General features: G+C 41.5%; 1 long non-coding RNA gene across 1 annotated transcript; it reads right to left on the bottom strand.

Moving 5' to 3' along the window:
* Positions 1 to 841: 841 nt before the first annotated feature.
* Positions 842 to 19,936, bottom strand: LOC117521014. The gene is made up of 4 exons (XR_004563850.1): positions 19,861 to 19,936; positions 18,061 to 18,069; positions 12,198 to 12,199; positions 842 to 853 (listed from the first exon to the last, which is right to left on the bottom strand). It is a non-coding gene; the product is annotated as an uncharacterized LOC117521014 (long non-coding RNA).
* Positions 19,937 to 20,824: the final 888 nt, after the last annotated feature.

Here is a 20,824-nt window from a genome sequence, read left to right as displayed (position 1 = left end):
ATTCGTTTGAGCATCTGACTCTCCGCTCTGCTCATGATGCTACATATTGTCAGGGTCAGAAGTATGGAAATCAGTCATGTTATTTTGTCATTGTTTATAGGACTCCTGGCCCATATTCTGAATTCTTAGATGAATTTGGTGCATTCATCTCTAGCCTGTCAGCTAGTGCGGACAACATTTTGATTATTGGTGACTTTAACATTCATATAAATAAGCCCTCTGATCCCCTTTGCAAGTCATTTATGGAACTTGTGGATGCATGGGGATTCCAGCAATGTATTCAGGATTCAACGTACATTAGTGGAAATATCCTTGATTTGGTTCTCACATGTGGCCTTGCTGTCACGAACATTGACATTTTGCCTCTTGCCTCGGTGGTCTCTGACCACTCATTTATTAGGTGTGCATTTATGTTGCCGCGTTTAGTGGAGCGAAAGCCTTGTCTATCTCTGCAGTGACACATTAATCCCTAAACTATGACTGAACTCGAAGCCAGACTGCCTGAAATTTTGGCTTCAGGTTTGGAGAATGTTCAATCAGTGGATAGTCTTACGGATGGCTTGAATTCAGTGCTCAAGGCTACACTGGATAAGGTTGCGCCTCCTCTTTTAAGGCCACGCCTTCCCAGGGCGCAGTCGCCTTGGTTCAATAGTTACTTGCGTGACCTTAGGCAGAAGGCTCAAGGTTTGGAATGGAAATGGCGTAGTTCTAAATTAGAGGTGTTCCACCTTGCATGGCGTGATGCTGTCTTAGATTATAAGCATGCACTACTGGCTACAAAGCGTGCCTATTATTCTGATTTGATCAATAAAACAAGTATAATTCAGAGTTTTTGTTTGAAACTGTAGCATTTCTCATTCATGGACAGCCACCTGTTATTCACTCTTCCTTTTCAGCACAGGAGTTCTTGGACTATTTCGAGAAGAAAATTGAGGATATTAGGTTGAGCGTATCTCAGCAGGCTTTGGTCCAGCCACCGCATACTGCTATGGAGGTGGATGCGCCTACTGAGGCGTTACCCAGATTTACAGATTTTTGATGGTATCTCACTAGGCGCGCTGACGAAGCTCATGACGTCTACAATAAGCACAACCTGTTTATTTGATCCTATACCAACAAAACTGTTTAAGGACCTGTGGCCCATTCTTGGACTGACTGTGCTGGAAATTATAAATCTCTCATTAACTTCTGGATCTGTTACTAAATGTTTCAAGTCTGCAGTGATTAAACCATTACTTAAGAAATCAAATCTCGACCCTAGTGTATTGAAAAATTATAGACCAATATCAAATCTATCATTTTGTTCTAAACTCCTGGAAAAAGTTGTTTCGCGACAGCTCATGGACTACCTCACTGAGAATAATCCTTTTGAGCCACTGCAGTCTGCTTTTAGAAAATATCACTCCACAGAGACAGCACTTACTAAAGTAGTGAATGACCTTTTGTGAGCAATGGACTCAGATACCACTACAGTCTTGGTGCTGTTGGAGCTTAGTGCTGCGTTTGATACTGTGGATCATCATATTTTACTCAATAGGCTGGAGAATCACTTTGGGATTACTGGAACTGCTCTTGCATGGTTGACGTCATACCTGTCCAGCCGTTCTGTGTATTGTGTAATGGCACCTCCTCTGATCATAGGGACATGAAGTTTGGGGTTCCACAGGGACCCGTTTTAAGCCCCCTGCTTTTTTCCCTTTATGTAGCACCCCTTGGGAATATAATGTGGCGCTTTGAGATTCTCTTTCATTGCTATGCTGATGACACTCAATTGTACATGCCAATAACTGCTAGTAATCTCATTCACATAAAATCTTTGGAAGATTACCTTGTATCAGTAAGAAGTTGGATGTCTAGTAATGTCCTACTTTTAAATTCTGATAAGACTGAAGTTATGGTTCTTGGTACAGCGAGGTATCGGCATCAATTTGATCAGCTAACACTTAGCTTAGCTTCGTGTGTTATACATCATATGGATAAAGTGAGGAACCTTGGAGTAATTTTTGATCCTACGTTGTCCTTTGATCTCCACATTAGAGACATTATGAGGACTGCTTTCTTCCATTTGCGAAATATAGCGAAGATTCGTTCCATCCTGTCTATGGCTGATGCTGAGACTTTGATTCATGCATTTGTCTCTTCTAGATTGGACTATTGTAATGCTCTATTTTTTGGCTTACCGCAGTCCAGGATTAGGGGTCTTCAACTGGTTCAAAATGCTGCTGCCAGACTTTTGACACAAAGCAGAAAGTTTGACCACATTACGCCCGTTTTGGCATCCCTGCACTGGCTTCCAGTTGCTGCAAGATCAGATTTTAAACTACTGTTATTAGTTTATAAAATTGTTCATGGACTTGCACCTCCCTATCTGGCTGACCTGGTAAGCCCCTATGTACCAGCTCGGGCCCTGCGTTCTCAGGGTGCAGGACTTCTGTGTGTTCCCAGGGTGAATAAAAAGTCTGCCGGTCACAGAGCTTTCTCCTACCGTGCCCCAGCTCTGTGGAACGATCTCCCAGCACACATTTGGCAGTCGGATACTGTGGAGACTTTTAAGTTACGTTTAAAGACTTATTTGTTTTCCTTGTTTTATCATTAGTGTTATGATGTGCTTTTATTTTTGTATTCTTTTATGGTCATCTTTTTATTGTGTTTTAAATTTTTAATTCAGTTTTTTGTTGTTTTATGTTGTGTGAAGCGCATTGAGACGATTTCATCATGAATTGGTGCTATATAAATTAATAAATTTGATTTGATTTGATTTGACATGCTTCATGTCCATCATTGCCTGTTTAAATATTTCTGTCTCCATCTCTGAGGTCATTAATCCCTGAGCTCAGCTCCGACCACGTCGCCTAATCATGGACAAAGCCTCGCTGTGTGTCCACACCTCCAGGCCTGGTTGAATCTTATTGGCTCAGGCAGTCAAAGCAAATAAGCATTTAACGCTCTAGCACCGCCACATTCTCAGCATGCATGTGCACCATCTCAATGTGACCAAACAATTGTCTCTTTTATTTACCCGCAGGATGTGTTGATGTTAAAAGGCCAGTCTCCAGCTGCCATCCCGGTTTTCCTTAGACAAACCACTCTCACCTCCACTGCCGCTGCCCCGCCCGCTTGCCGAGGTTCAGCGGGTGGGTGGTTTGATTGAGTTTTACAGGCATGCAGGACTGCCTCGCCTCCACATGTGACTGATCTGTTAAGTGTCACTGTACGGTTGCTGCTGATCCCAGATTTCCCTCCCAGTGGCTGCAAAGGAGACCCGGCTCTGCCGCACGCTTGGCCGGCGCTGGCAGGATGATATTTGTGAGGCCAGAGAGCATGAGGGTCGACCAGAGAGCAATAGAGAGAGAGAGAGAGATGGAGGAGGCAAATGTTAGATGGAGCTTTGAGAGTGCAGAGCAGCACGAAGAGGTGGAGTCGTATGAGCATTATCACGCAGCATGGATACACTGAGGAATCTGCTGGCACAGAATCCTGGCAATGTGTGTTGCCTGTACTTTCTGATTTTGGGCAAAGTGTGGCTGATCTGACTCAGTGAGTTATTTTAATAGTTGTCATCATTGAAACCTGCCCCTTAAAAACAAGACATTTACCAAGTTTACTAGTAGTACACTTATGTTAAACTTAAAAATAAACAAGCGTACTTTCAGTTTATTTACGGATGTACTTAGAAGAAGTAAGTCCTATATAGGTCCTGAGAGGTGAGTGCTGGTGCTTAACTCTGGATTCAGTACCATCAAACGGATGAGAGTCTACGACTCTGCCTGGAGGGTATGCCAGTCTGACACAGGTTACATTCTCAGCTGATGCCAGTACCCATTTCCAGCTGGGTGGACTGTAGAATAAGTGTGTTGTCCAAGGACATAGACAGGTAGCATAAGCGGGATTCCAACCCAGGTCTACATACTAGCAGGCCAGCTTCTTATCCACTCAGCTACCTATTGTTGTATTATCTTATATACTTTCAGTATGTATTTATCAGACGGATTAGACTTAAACTACTTATACTAACAAGTACACAGAAAAATTGATGTATACTTGATGTACAGTCTTTGGTATTGCATTATACTTGTTTATTACACAAGCTTTCTTATGCTTTCAAGTTGATGCTCTCTTTTCACATGTAGCAAGGCAGACTAATGACCAGAATATCCTTGGTTCAAATCCCTGTCACACCCCAAAAATCGCTAATGCTGCACTGACACATCAGCAGCAGAAAAACCGCCACAGTGGTCATTATAGCAGGATTTCTGTTGTGTCCAGGCAACTCTCTGCACTTAAAAAAATCCATCTCTTGCTGTCTGTTTTTCCTCCTCATTTTTGTTGTTGCAGTTTGCAGAAAAAAATGGAAATTTTATAAAGTGTTATCGGTGCGCAGTTTTCATGCTCACGGCCAGAATTTTTCTATCAACGTGTCATTGAAAAGAATGGAACATTCGGTTTTCACTGCTTTCTGCTGGCATGAACACAGCATAAGCCTGCTTGAGCAGATGTATTTTATGAACTAAAAGGTAGACTAAAAGTGTATAATGACTAAATTCACAAATTGTGAGGTATAAAATAAAAACGACTTGTGTATTCAACGTTTATTACTCGTATACGTCAATGTACACATTTATCAACTAAAATTTGGCCAGTTTAGTTCCAAGAAGTACTGAATTAGTGCCAAGCATTGAATAGTGCACTTATAAGCTTACTTCAGAAAAAAAACCTTGAGGGTTACTAAAGTTTATTTTGTAAAATAAACTTTAGTAACCACCAGTAGAGGCTTGCCTCTACTGGTGGTTGGCTCTCACTGCGGTATTGTATCACTTCTTGTTCCGGAGCACAGCGGTGTTTTTCTGTATCTGTTAGCTGTTTAATCTGCGCAGTTAGATTGATCTAGTTATCTAGATTACGATTTGTTTCCCAGTGTAATCTTTACGTGCCTTAACTAAAGCACTCCTTCTGCTGAATCACCTCTAAATTATTTACACATTATTCACTTTGCATGTTTTTAGGAATCTGCTAGCTTAGCGTAGCTACTAGCTCTTAGCCAATTTAGCATGGCGGCTTCTCCTGTCTCTCCCGCACTTTTCTGCTCTGGGTGTGAAATGTTTAGTTATTCCTCGGCCTCCTTTAGCAGTAACGGTACTTGTAATAAGTGTAGCTTATTCGTAGCTTTGGAGGCCAGGCTGGGCGAATTGGAGACTCGGCTCCGCATCATGGAAAATTCTACAGCTAGCCAGGCCCCTGTAGTCGGTGCGGACCAAGGTAGCTTAGCCGCCGTTAGTTACCCCCTGGCAGATCCCGAGCAGCCGGGAAAGCAGGCTGACTGGGTGACTGTGAGGAGGAAGCATAGCCCTAAACAGAAGCCCCGTGTACACCGCCAACCCGTTCACATCTCTAACCGTTTTTCCCCACTCAACGACACACCCGCCGAGGATCAAACTCTGGTTATTGGCGACTCTGTTTTGCGAAATGTGAAGTTAGCGACACCAGCAACCATAGTCAATTGTCTTCCGGGGGCCAGAGCAGGTGACATTGAAGGAAATTTGAAACTGCTGGCTAAGGCTAAGCGTAAATTTGGTAAGATTGTAATTCACGTCGGCAGTAATGACACCCGGTTACGCCAATCGGAGGTCACTAAAATTAACATTAAATCGGTGTGTAACTTTGCAAAAACAATGTCGGACTCTGTAGTTTTCTCTGGGCCCCTCCCCAATCAGACCGGGAGTGACATGTTTAGCCGCATGTTCTCCTTGAATTGCTGGCTGTCTGAGTGGTGTCCAAAAAATGAGGTGGGCTTCATAGATAATTGGCAAAGCTTCTGGGGAAAACCTGGTCTTGTTAGGAGAGACGGCATCCATCCCACTTTGGATGGAGCAGCTCTCATTTCTAGAAATCTGGCCAATTTTCTTAAATCCTCCAAACCGTGACTATCCAGGGTTGGGACCAGGAAGCAGAGTTGTAGTCTTACACACCTCTCTGCAGCTTCTCTCCCCCTGCCATCCCCTCATTACCCCATCCCCGTAGAGACAGTGCCTGCTCCCAGACTACCAATAACCAGCAAAAATCTATTTAAGCATAAAAATTCAAAAAGAAAAAATAATATAGCACCTTCAACTGCACCACAGACTAAAACAGTTAAATGTGGTCTATTAAACATTAGGTCTCTCTCTTCTAAGTCCCTGTTGGTAAATGATATAATAATTGATCAACATATTGATTTATTCTGCCTTACAGAAACCTGGTTACAGCAGGATGAATATGTTAGTTTAAATGAGTCAACACCCCCGAGTCACACTAACTGTCAGAATGCTCGTAGCACGGGCCGGGGCGGAGGATTAGCAGCAATCTTCCATTCCAGCTTATTAATTAATCAAAAACCCAGACAGAGCTTTAATTTATTTGAAAGCTTGACTCTTAGTCTTGTCCATCCAAATTGGAAGTCCCAAAAACCAGTTTTATTTGTTATTATCTATCGTCCACCTGGTCGTTACTGTGAGTTTCTCTGTGAATTTTCAGACCTTTTGTCTGACTTAGTGCTTAGCTCAGATAAGATAATTATAGTGGGCGATTTTAACATCCACACAGATGCTGAGAATGACAGCCTCAACACTGCATTTAATCTATTATTAGACTCTATTGGCTTTGCTCAAAAAGTAAATGAGTCCACCCACCACTTTAATCATATCTTAGAGCTTGTTCTGACTTATGGTATGGAAATAGAAGACTTAACAGTATTCCCTGAAAACTCCCTTCTGTCTGATCATTTCTTAATAACATTTACATTTACTCTGATGGACTACCCAGCAGTGGGGAATAAGTTTCATTACACTAGAAGTCTTTCAGAAAGCGCTGTAACTAGGTTTAAGGATATGATTCCTTCTTTATGTTCTCTAATGCCATATACCAACACAGTGCAGAGTAGCTACCTAAACTCTGTAAGTGAGATAGAGTATCTCGTCAATAGTTTTACATCCTCATTGAAGACAACTTTGGATGCTGTAGCTCCTCTAAAAAAGAGAGCTTTAAATCAGAAGTGCCTGACTCCGTGGTATAACTCACAAACTCGTAGCTTAAAGCAGATAACCCGTAAGTAGGAGAGGAAATGGCGTCTCACTAATTTAGAAGATCTTCACTTAGCCTGGAAAAAGAGTCTGTTGCTCTATAAAAAAAGCCCTCCATAAAGCTAGGACATCTTTCTACTCATCACTAATTGAAGAAAATAAGAACAACCCCAGGTTTCTTTTCAGCACTGTAGCCAGGCTGACAAAGAGTCAGAGCTCTATTGAGCTGATTATTCCATTAACTTTAACTAGTAATGACTTCATGGCTTTCTTTGCTAACAAAATTTTAACTATTAGAGAAAAAATTACTCATAACCATCCCAAAGACGTATCGTTATCTTTGGCTGCTTTCAGTGATGCCGGTATTTGGTTACACTCTTTCTCTCCGATTGTTCTGTCTGAGTTATTTTCATTAGTTACTTCATCCAAACCATCAACATGTTTATTAGACCCCATTCCTACCAGGTTGCTCAAGGAAGCCCTACCATTATTTAATGCTTTGATCTTAAATATGATCAATCTATCTTTGTTAGTTGGCAATGTACCACAGGCTTTTAAGGTGGCAGTAATTAAACCATTACTTAAAAAGCCATCACTTGACCCAGCTATCTTAGCTAATTATAGGCCAATCTCCAACCTTCCTTTTCTCTCAAAAATTCTTGAAAGGGTAGTTGTAAAACAGCTAACTGATCATCTGCAGAGGAATGGTCTATTTGAAGAGTTTCAGTCAGGTTTTAGAATTCATCATAGTACAGAAACAGCATTAGTGAAGGTTACAAATGATCTTCTTATGGCCTCGGACAGTGGACTCATCTCTGTGCTTGTTCTGTTAGACCTCAGTGCTGCTTTTGATACTGTTGACCATAAAATTTTATTACAGAGATTAGAGCATGCCATAGGTATTAAAGGCACTGCGCTGCGTTGGTTTGAATCATATTTGTGTAATAGATTACAATTTGTTCATGTAAATGGGGAATCTTCCCTCACAGACTAAAGTTAATTATGGAGTTCCACAAGGTTCTGTGCTAGGACCAATTTTATTCACTTTATACATGCTTCCCTTAGGCAGTATTATTAGACAGTATTGCTTAAATTTTCATTGTTACGCAGATGATACCCAGCTTTATCTATCCATGAAGCCAGAGGACACATACCAATTAGCTAAACTGCAGTATTGTCTTACAGACATAAAGACATGGATGACCTCTAATTTCCTGCTTTTAAACTCAGATAAAACTGAAGTTATTGTACTTGGCCCCACAAATCTTAGAAACATGGTGTCTAACCAGATCCTTACTCTGGATGGCATTACCCTGACCTCTAGTAATACTGTGAGAAATCTTGGAGTCATTTTTGATCAGGATATGTCATTCAAAGCGCATATTAAACAAATATGTAGGACTGCTTTTTTGCATTTACGCAATATCTCTAAAATCAGAAAGGTCTTGTCTCAGAGTGATGCTGAAAAACTAATTCATGCATTTATTTCCTCTAGGCTGGACTATTGTAATTCATTATTATCAGGTTGTCCTAAAAGTTCCCTAAAAAGCCTTCAGTTAATTCAAAATGCTGCAGCTAGAGTACTGACGGGGACTAGAAGGAGAGAGCATATCTCACCCATATTGGCCTCTCTTCATTGGCTTCCTGTTAATTCTAGAATAGAATTTAAAATTCTTCTTCTTACGTATAAGGTTTTGAATAATCAGGTCCCATCTTATCTTAGGGACCTCGTAGTACCATATCACCCCAATAGAGCGCTTCGCTCTCAAACTGCAGGCTTACTTGTAGTTCCTAGGGTTTGTAAGAGTAGAATGGGAGGCAAAGCCTTCAGCTTTCAGGCTCCTCTCCTGTGGAACCAGCTCCCAATTCGGATCAGGGAGACAGACACCCTCTCTACTTTTAAGATTAGGCTTAAAACTTTCCTTTTTGCTAAAGCTTATAGTTAGGGCTGGATCAGGTGACCCTGAACCATCCCTTAGTTATGCTGCTATAGACATAGACTGCTGGGGGGTTCCCATGATGCACTGTTTCTTTCTCTTTTTGCTCTGTATGCACCACTCTGCATTTAATCATTAGTGATCGATCTCTGCTCCCCTCCACAGCATGTCTTTTTCCTGGTTCTCTCCCTCAGCCCCAACCAGTCCCAGCAGAAGACTGCCCCTCCCTGAGCCTGGTTCTGCTGGAGGTTTCTTCCTGTTAAAAGGGAGTTTTTCCTTCCCACTGTAGCCAAGTGCTTGCTCACAGGGGGTCGTTTTGACCGTTGGGGTTTTACATAATTATTGTATGGCCTTGCCTTACAATATAAAGTGCCTTGGGGCAACTGTTGTGATTTGGCGCTATATAAAAAAATTGATTGATTGATTAAAATAAAATTTAAGGATACTTTTTTTAAGGGGCAGTGCAAATTATTTCTGGAATAAAGTAAAAGTTAGACATTAATCTGCATTGTGACAAGTTTGACTTGACATGTTGACAACAATTTTAACTTTGGAATAAAATAACTTATTTGTAATGTAGGTTTTTATTGGTGGTAGGTGCGGGTGTTTGAAGCGGGTAAGAGTCTGTGACTCCCCCTGGACAGCAACCATTTATGGCTGAGACGGTGCAGATGACGCACTTTGCAAGAACACAGGGAGGTAGCCTGACTGGGATTTGAACCCAGGTCCCCTCTTTATCCCACAGATACACCTGGTACATGTAGGGGTTCAGACACCATGTGGTCGAGCCAACACCAATCAACAAGTGTGTGTGGATGTAAGTAGTCTTTATGATGTCACAAAGTGAAATAATTACCTGAGCTACAAGCGACAGAGGCAAAGCGACGACCTACCATTCATTTTCAAACATAGTTGTTGTGTGGGACGCTGAAGAGGAGGTACTGCTGGCCCACCACCACAAGATGGCGCCCTGCTTGAAGTGCGGGCTTCAAGCACGAGAGGGCATTGGAGCGACCGGGAGTGACAGCTGTCACTTATCAGTACCAGCTGTCACTCATCCACTAATCATCACCATCACCATAAAGGCCGGACTGCAACTTCACCTCCCCGCCGAGAAATCAGCTACCCTAAAGGTAACTTCTCTGGTGCATCCATAACGAACAAGAGTCTGATCTCATTTACAGCCGTTTTCCTGTGACGTGTCCTTATCTGCTGCATTGGCGTTGGTGTGGACTGCGACGGCTTCGCCTCACACCCCAACCAGATAAGTGGTTTTCCAGGAGCTGTACGAGTGTGTTATTGGAGGTGGAGGTTCTCCCTCCTTACAGGACACAGACTGAAGAATTACTGAGTGTGTGAACTCACACGCACCTGCATTGTTTCTGTTCTCTCTGCCAGCAGTACCCGGTCTGACAGCTGGAGACGGTGGCCACCTGGGGACCCAGGACTTGGTGGCTCCGGTGTTCTTCAGATCCGTTGGTGGTGGAAGCCGTGTGGGATCCGGCTCATTTCTGGACGGACGTCTCCTATCCTCGAGCCTGCCCACATGTCACTCAACGTATAATTGACTGTTTTTCCAAACCTGTTTTGTCTGTATTCCGTTGTGCACGTCATAACATTAAATTGTTACTGTTTTGGCTTATCCATTGCCCGTTCATTTACGCCCCCAGTTGTGGGTCCGTGTTCCTACACTTTCACAACAATAGTGTGTGTTTTGCAGTGACAAGACACAACAATCGCTCTGCTGCCAGCTAGGTGGCACCAAATTAGACAAAAATTCTATTTTATTAAAATAATGACTAACGTGACATGGTGAGTGCCAGTCCAAGCTGAAGTAAAACAGACCAAAATGGTGGAAAGTGCTCCAAAACAGCTTATTTCTGTATAAATCTCTTTATCGCACATTTTGTAAAGGTTAGTGAGAAATTAGCACTTCTAAATCTAAAAACAAAAAACACAGTTTATTTACCAGAAAACACCTCTGGAGTGATTTGCAAGACATGCTACGGTGATGTTAGCATGCTAGCTAGTGATAGAGTAATATGACTATGGGAGACGTTGGACTGAAACAAATCAAGAGAACTTTGGTTCCATGAAGCAGTCGAGCACGGAGGTCGAACTCATAGTAATGTTACAATCTGTCAATAAACATTATGCACATTAACGGCAAGTGACCACGAGCTGGCCACGCCCTGGGAAAGAGAGATAAACCGTAACAGTAAGTCCTTGTTGAATTGAGCCGCGGCTCCTGCTGGAAACAAACCTCTGTGTCAGTCTGTAATAATCATTCTGTCTGTCATCTTCTGGGTTCATGTCAGTCTGATGTGTGACTCAAAAAGAGGAGATGACACAGTGCTCATAGCCCTCAGAGGAGTCCATCAGGCAGTGGAAATCCGCATGGGGCGCTCGGCACTTGTTGGTGTCACGGCGGCTGTTCACGGTAACACATTGGACTGCTGCCTACGCTGCAAATATCAGCTGCCAATCGTGCGCTTTGTGACCTTTTGTGTTTTTCTCTTGCCTGTGAGTGTGCGGCAGTGAGGGAGGCTCGCCGGGCGTCTGGCAGCTGGTTTCTAAACACTGATCCCTTTTCCTCACTTCCTTCAGAGCAAAGATGAGACAAGAGGCCGGAAGGTCAGCGTGGAATGGATTTTATATTTACAACTCATTATTTATCTACTTTTACTTTGTCCTGTCTTCTTTCTGTTTGTTTGCTGCATTCGAGGAGGCTGGACAGGTTCAGAAGAATTCGAACTGATAATTATGGAGTTTATCTTTAAATAAAAACAGAACAAAAAAATTTTAAAAAGCTATAAAATATGCGTTAGATTTGTATAAAGGAGGGGAGCCACAAAACATCTTAACTGCTAAATCAATGTCTTTTTCTTGGATTTGAACAAATAAAAAGACTAGAGCACCGCGCTCGTGGAGCACCAACACTAGTTTCCAGTTCCACAACATTTTACCTTGGAAAAAGTTTTCAAGGTCAAATTCCTGTTAGAATTGACTTTTCATAAGGTAAATTAGATGTGATCAAATGTCAGGAGGATGTACACTCAACAAAAATATAAACGCAACACTTTTGGTTTTGCTCCCATTTTGTATGAGATGAACTCAAAGATCTAAAACTTTTTCCACATATGCAATATCACCATTTCTCTCAAATATTGTTCACAAACCAGTCTAAATCTGTGATAGTGAGCACTTCTCCTTTTCTGAGATAATCCATCCCACCTCACAGGTGTGCCATATCAAGATGCTGATTAGACACCATGATTAGTGCACAGGTGTGCCTTAGACTGCCCACAATAAAAGGCCACTCTGAAAGGTGCAGTTTTATCACACAGCACAATGCCACAGATGTTGCAAGATTTGATTGAGCGTGCAATTGGCATGCTGACAGCAGGAATGTCAACCAGAGCTGTTGCTTGTGTATTGAATGTTCATTTCTCTACCATAAGCCGTCTCCAAAGGTGTTTCAGAGAATTTGTCAGTACATCCAACCAGCCTCACAACCGCAGACCACGTGTAACCACACCAGCCCAGGACCTCCACATCCAGCATGTTCACCTCCAAGATCGTCTGAGACCAGCCACTCGGACAGCTGCTGGAACAATCGGTTTGCATAACCAAAGAAGTTCTGCACAAATTGTCAGAAACCGTCTCAGGGAAGCTCATCTGCATGCTCGTCGTCCTCATCGGGGTCTCGACCTGACTCCAGTTCATCGTCGTAACCGACTTGAGTGGGCAAATGCTCACATTCGCTGCCGTTTGGCACGTTGGAGAGGTGTTCTCTTCACGGATGATGCGAAGGAGATGTGTTGCACGGCATGAGGCAAATGGTGGTCACACCAGATACTGACTGGTATCCCCCCCCCAATAAAACAAAACTGCACCTTTCAGAGTGGCCTTTTGTTGTGGGCAGTCTAAGGCACACCTGTGCACTCATCATGGTGTCTAATCAGCATCTTGATATGGCACACCTGTGAGGTGGGATGGATTATCTTAGCAAAGGAGAAGTGCTCACTATCACAGATTTCGACTGGTTTGTGAACAATATTTGAGGGAAATGGTGATATTGTGTATGTGGAAAAAGTTTTAGATCTTTGAGTTCATCTCATACAAAATGGGAGCAAAACCAAAAGTGTTGCGTTTATATTTTTGTTAAGTGTATTTAGTTCATGCACTTGAACTGAAGTTTATTTGTGGTGTTGTCAGTTTTTTTTTAAACTTTTCCATTTCTGAATTCTGTTTCAGATCATTTTCACAGAACATTGGTTATCTCTGCTGTTCACAATGTGCCATTGCTTTTTGGCACTAGGTTTCCAAGTGATAACTGCAAGACAAATCCAGCCATAAAATTGGAACCTCCATCCAATGTTGGTGGTGTAGGTAAATCAAGAACAGAAAAATGAGAGTGACTGAGGCACTTTTGATTGAGATATAACGCAAAATATGCATCAAATGGGCTTTTCAGTATTAAATTCAAATGTCCACAAAATCCACAATCCAGATCAAATCCAGATCAAACTTTGTCAGGTGATAGTGAGTGTCAGTCTGTACCTCAAGTTGAAATATGAGAGTGATTGGGGCATGTTTGTTTAAGATATAATTTAGAATATACTGTACATTAAATAAGGTTTTCAATGTTACATTTAAATGGCCACAAAATCTGTAACCTGGATCAGATCTGGATCAAACTTTGTCAGTTGATCAAGGATACCATCCTACATAAACCTCTCAAATATGAAATAATTTTGAGCCTTTTTTGACAGAGGTATGATTTATTGATTCATTCAATATTAAAGACAGGGATTATTCCAAGATTCTTTCCTGACTCTACCCTTTGACCTATGACCTTGAACACTGAATCACGTCTTGCCAATCAGGCTAAGAATCTTGAGTAAAAAAAATCATAATGATGTACAACCCCAATTCCAATGAAGTTGGGACATTGTGTAAAATGCAAATAAAAACAGAATACAGTGATTTGCAAATCCTCTTTAAACTATATTCAATTGAATACACCACAAAGACAAGATATTTAATGTTCAAACTGATAAACTTTATTGTTTTTGTGCAAATATTTGCTCATTTTGAAATGGATGCCTGCAACACGTTTCAATAAAGCTGGGACAGTGGTATGTTTACCACTGTGTTACATCACCTTTCTTTCTAACAACACTCCATAAGCGTTTGGGAACTGAGGACACTAATTGTGAGTGTCATGACTGGGTATAAAAGGAGCACCCCCAAAAGGCTCAGCCATTCACAAGCAAAGATGCGGCGAGGATCACCACTTTGTGAACAACTGCATGAAAAAATAGTCCAACAGTTTAAGAACAATGTTTCTCAACGTACAATTGCAAGGAATTTAGGGATTCCATCATCTACAGTCCATAATATAATCAGAAGAGTCAGAGAATCTGGAGAACTTTCTACACGTAAGTGGCAAGGCCGATAACCGACATTGAATGACCGTGACCTTCGATCCCTCAGGCGGCACTGCATTAAAAACTGATATCACTGTGTAAAGGATCTTACCGCGTGGGCTCAAGAACACTTCAGAAAACCATTGTCAGTTAACACAGTTCGTCGCTACATCTACAAATGCAAGTTAAAACTCTACCATGCAAAGCGAAAGCCATACATCAACAACATCCAGAAATGCTGCCGCCTTCTCTGGGCCGGAGCTCATTTGAAATGGACAGATGCAAAGTGGAAAAGTGTTCTGTGGTCTGATGAGTCCACACTTCAAATTGTTTTTGGAAATCATGGACGTTGTGTCCTCTGTACAAAAGAGGAAAAAGACCATCCACATTTTTACCGGCGCAAAGTTCAAAAGCCAGCATCTGTGATGGTATGTGGGTGTGTTAGTGCCCATGGCATGGGCAACTTACACATCTGTGATGGCACCATCAATGCTGAAAGGTACATCCAGGTTTTGGAGCAACACATGCTGCCATCCAAGCAACGTCTTTTTCAGGGACGTCCCTGCTTATTTCAGCAAGACAATGCCAAGCCACATTCTGCAAGTGTTACAACAGCGTGGCTTCGTAGTAAAAGAGTGCGAGTACTAGACTGGCCTGCCTGCAGTCCAGACCTGTCACCCATTGAACATGTGTGACGCATTATGAAGCGCAAAATACGACAACAGAGATCCCGGACTGTTGAACAACTGAAGTCGTACATCAAGAGTGTTGTTAGAAGGAAAGGTGACGTAACACAGTGGTAAACATACCACTGTCCCAGCTTTTTTGAAATGTGTTGCAGGCATCCATTTCAAAATGAGCAAATATTTGCACAAAATCAATAAAGTTTATCAGTTTGAACATTAAATATCTTGTCTTTGTGGTGTATTCAACTGAATATAGGTTGAAGAGGATTTGCAAATCATTGTATTCTGTTTTTATTTACATTTTACACAACGTCCCAACTTTATTCGAATTTGGGTTGCTAAACAAGCCTGTCCTTTGATAGACACACCCACTCAACCACACTGTCCTCTTTGAGACACGACCACCCAGCTGGCCCGTCCTCTGTGAGACACATCCACGCAGCCGGCCTGTCCTCTGTGAGAGACGTCCACCCAGCCGGCCTGTCCTCTGTGAGACACGCCCATCCGGCCGGTTTGTGTATATTTATTCAAACTTGAAAACAAATGATGATGTGCTTAGTTTGTTTGCGGGCTTTTTTGGAGTACAACGTGTCGTCCTTCACACCCAAACATCAGCAATTTTACAACTCAAAATCTGTTTTTTCTCCAACAATAATCCAGAGTCATTTGAATTGGTGAAAAGTTGCCAGAGTTTGATTCACTATAGGGAAAATTTTCCAACTTCGTTCTTTACGGCTGTCCACCAAAGCAGAGGGACAGGAGAGAGGGCCCAGAAATCTTTTCTTCATTTGCTTTTGTCCAACAAAAATATTTCTGCAAACATCTGAACGTGTCTCATGGGAAAAACAAACTAACTCTGAAACCTTTTGTCCTGCAGAAGAAACGACACCGAATCAACATTCCCAGGACACACAAGGCATTTCCTCGCTCCCTCAAACTCTCCTACAGACTTTGAAGTTGGTGTCTAAGTTCCCTGGAGGTTTCTGGATCACACCGATTTATAGCTACAGTCAGAAAGCAACGTGGAGCTGCAGATGGTCTTCACATGACTGAATAAGCAAAGTTATTCTACCAAGTCGCTGATGGAAACACGTTGCTCGATGTTACTGTTGTGTTTTCACTATTGCTCCTTTTGTTAGGGCTCCATCACACCACCAGGATTTTCTGTCTGCAGTTTCATTTTTTTCCACTTCCACACATCATCTTGTGGCAGCGAGACAGCATTTATTTTACACATATTTTAAATAAATGGTAAATGGACTGCATTTATATAGCGCTTTTCCATCTGCATCAGACGTTCAAAGCGCTTTACAATTATGCCTCACATTCACCCCAATGTCAGGGTGCTGCCATACAAGGCGCTCACTACACACCGAGAGCAACAGGGGATTAAAGGCCTTGCCCAAGGGCCCTGAGTGATTTTCCAGTCAGGCGGGGATTTGAACCCATGATCTTCTGGACTCAAGCCCAACACCTTAACCACTAGACTTTACACCTGGCAAACTCTCACTGCTGTCATGGCTAAACAACAGCTGATAGATCCATGAAGCTGCCAATCAGATCCTCTATAAACGACTTTAAAATTTAAATCTCTCCCACATCTGATGTCATCAGGATGTCTTGGACTTCACATCCATCAATCATGAAGAATATCAAGCAGAATGGTTTTGTGAGGTAAATCTGTCAAATCTGCAGCTCTCAAAACGTGAGCGACCATGCCTGAAGTAGACAAGTGAGGGGAGCCACCAAGTCCTCTTAAGCATTTGTGGATGATGTTGGAGAAACTGTGCATCGTGAAACTTTTGTCTGTTGCATCAGTGGTTATACAGCTTCATGATGAAGGGGGATAGAGGAGGAAATTTATTGAAAAGAAAATGGGAAATTTCAGCTGCAGTTTGCCAGAAGACACATGGGAAACCCGAACCTAGATTTGATATATTTTCCTGTTTTACACTCCTTCTCCACTCCACTCCAACATGAAGCTGTGAATGGGGCTGCAACAGGAAAATTGTGCACCTCCCCAGTTTCTCCAACCACATCCACAGAAACCTAGATTTCTTTCAGAGCTGTCATGGGTGTCTTGGTGGCTTCCCTCTCTTGTCTCCTTCTAACACAATCGCTCAGTTTTTGAGAACTGCCACACTGTATTTTTTAATGACTGATGTCAGTGAAGTCATTTTGTGACTTGGAAATGTTCATGTGTTCATCCCTGATTTATCTCAACAAAGCTGGCTGTTAAGGTGATGCTTGTCCCAATGTTTTATTTTATTTTATTATGTTTTTATGTTTCATGCCTTAGATGGATGAATATTAACAAATAAAATAAAACTGACTAGAAAACATGAAATTTGTTGTGTTCGTACTATTTGCAGTTAAATAGAAATGAGTGGAAATTTAAATAAATAAATAAATAAATTTGATTGTATTTTCCATATTGTCTTGTTTCTGATTTTGGGTTGTAATTATATTTGCGATCTCAGCATCAAGAAATAAAAAAAAGTGGGCTGACTGTTTCGGAGAAGTCAAAATTTCCCATTAATAACCAATCGATTCCTGTTTAACTGAGAAATCACGACTATAAAACGTTGTAAACCCGACAAAAGTCTTACACTGTTAATGACTGGGTTACTTTGCAAACAGGAAATGACTTTAGCATTAAACCATGACAACAGCTCAAATTTATGTATCAAAGTTGACAAAACCTTGATTTTGCTTCTTTCTTTTCCCCATGAGTGAATCCATTAACCTGGTGACCTTGTTGAAAAAAAAAAAACATTAAATGTTTTTCATCATCAGAAAAAAAGTGCTTTTACTGAATGTTAAATAAAAACAAAAAATCAACAGATTGGACATAACCACATTCATTGCCGTCAACCTTCAAACCTCTTGTAAATGAAAGCACGAGTCATTGAATTTGATGTTTCGGCGCCTCGCATCGCGAACAAAAAACACTTAATTTCTGCAAACAAGAACAAAATAAAAAAGTAAAGTAGAAAAACTTCTGCTGGCTTTTGTTCCACCTTCAGCTTGTCATGGTTTCATCACAGCTCATTGTGTGCAAGACAAAACTGCCGAGCCCATTGATCGGAAAATCAGATTTCTGTTCCGCACGCCGCAAACACAGATCCATTGTTTGTTGGAACAATATGGCAGTGAATGATGAGCCGCGTTACTGATAGCAGCGGCGCTGATAAACACCAGTCTGCATAACAATGGACTCACAGCCGAGCGAAAGTACAGAGAGGAAAAAAAAATGCAACAACAACAAACAAAACGCTGTGAAGTTTGTGGAGAAATTAACAGTCAAAGTGCAACATTATAATTAAGGGAACACTCAGAGGCCATAAAATCTCTGCTCTCAACCTCGTGCAAAAATAATTGCAGTATTATTTTCAGCCTTAATTAATTGCCACAGGCTTCTTACAAGTGTAAAAAAATAATCATTTTGCTAAATCCTATATAATTTAATGTGAGAGAAATCAAATAACTAAGAGCGGCAACTCTTCTCTGAGAGGGTTTGATACGGGTGATTAGGTGAGCGTGGCGTGAAGAAGCCCATTAGGATTGGATGGTGTCATCAGAGCCGCTCCGGGCGCCGGCCCCGTAATCCACAGCCACCTGGCGTTTCTCCCCGCCTGCAGAGCAGCTCTGGGTGTCACGGCGACCAGCGGCCATTGATTGATTCTGATCCCGTTAAGCAGAGTGATGCAGAGGTAATGAGAGGTGATTATCAGCGATGATAAGCTTCTTAATGGAGGGAAAGTGTCCTCACGACACCATTGCACAACTTTAAAAGTTTTTAGGATAGTCACAGAAGCAGAACCTCACATCGACTTTTTCTGTTTCCATGACAGCAAGCTACAGTTCATCATTTTCCTCAAGGTGGTGCTTCAGCAAACAAACCAGGATAGTCCATGGACCAGCTGGTTTTCAGTACCACTACCGGACTAAGCAACACTTGCAATCCAGCCTCAGTGCACCATGACCTACACAGAATGTATGGTGTCCACCCATACATCTACCTGTAGCCAGGTAAAGGTCAATGAAAAATTACACAAGGGTCAAAATTTTAAAAATCGCCAATCATATTGAAAAGTATACCACGTTATATTACTGATCATAAAGATTCCAAAAGGTATAGTTTGGACTGAATATTTTGGCGTTATGGGGTAAAAACAGCAAAAGTGGTGACAAAGGTCAATTTCAGTTTGTAAAGGGATCAAAAGTTAAATTTGCATCAATTTGATAAAAAAAAAAAAAAAACTGCTACAAATTGTTGGTTGAACTAATAGGATTCTAAAATGAAATCATTTGCACCAACTGTCTTATCAAGTTACGGGGTAATATATGTCACGTCACAAGGTGGACATCCACCTTGTTTACTTTGGAGACTAAACATTCAACATATCACAACTATTCCATTTATGAATCCCATGAACTCAACCAGTATTTTCTATCGATTTTCATCAAAATTGGAGCAACTTTAAATTTTAACCCCTGTACAACCTGAAATTGACCTTTGCCACCATTTTGGCAGCTTTTGTCCCATAACCTGAAAACACGCAGTCACAGATATCCCAAATTATACCTTTTTAGAATCTGGATGATCAGACCAAAAATGTGGTATGCTTTTCAATACGATCGGGGCATTTTAAAATTTTGACCACTGTGTAATTCTTCATTGACCCCTAACTGGCTACAGCTACCACCCTGGAATGGCAACCATATTTTTTTGTGTAGGTCATTGTACACTGAGGCTGGATTGTAAGTGTCATTTACTCCCCTTAAGTGGTACTGATTATGTCAAAATTGACTACTGGCTCATAGACAAGGAGTAGTAGGGTCCAAACCACCATCCTTTTGGTTAGAGGACAACACAAACATCATCAAAGTTCTTTAGAAGGTGCTATGATTGGTATTTTATACATCAATACAACAGCCAAAAACAACTGACTTAATGACAGCCTGTGCTGAAAATGAAGCAACACTCCCTCTGTGCTCTGAGCTTTTACCTCCCCTGTTTCTATCTTCAGTCTGGCAACATATATGAATTTATTAAGTGTGAATCCTGCCCTGTGGAACCAGTGCTTCTCCCACAATAGAAAGAAATGCTCAGAGGTTAACTTTTTGCTTTCCAGATGGGGGACAGTAGCGTCTTTTGTACAATACATCCAAAAATCACATTTAAGGGCTAAAAACGTTCTGACAATGCATGTGGCCACAGTACAATCTACATATGACTGTTTTTTCCAGGAAAGAGCATCATTAGACCTGTTAAAATGTGCCAATGGCTGTTCTGTTCGATGCCAAGGAGGGGGGTTTGGGGAGGGGTGGCCAAGGGTCAAAGAACGGTTTACATTCTAAAGTGGGGCTTAAGTCCGACATCTCACAAGCAGATTTAATGAAATTTAATTTTACAAATAACCAACTTTGTTTTTGTTTTTTTGTTTTAAAAAACCCTATATACATTTTGCAATAAAGGATTTCTTTTTTGAGGTTGGTGTAAAGAACAGACAGACATTAGCAACACTGGAAATGTAGTAAACCGTGGTTTTGAGGCCATTTTTCCTATTATGTTGAATAAAAAGACACCATTACCATCCCATACTATTCCTAATTCTGTATCCGTAAAGTGTGGGTGAACTTCAAAGGGGGCAGTCTTCTTCCTTTAAGCTGTCTGTTGCTCTACTTTGTGTTGTCGTTGAGCCGTATGT

Source organism: Thalassophryne amazonica, chromosome 11 (assembly GCF_902500255.1).
Source record: "Thalassophryne amazonica chromosome 11, fThaAma1.1, whole genome shotgun sequence".
Classification (NCBI taxonomy): domain Eukaryota; kingdom Metazoa; phylum Chordata; class Actinopteri; order Batrachoidiformes; family Batrachoididae; genus Thalassophryne; species Thalassophryne amazonica.
The sequence above is the reverse complement of the archived record's forward strand: the minus strand, read 5'-3'. Positions and strand labels throughout refer to the sequence as shown.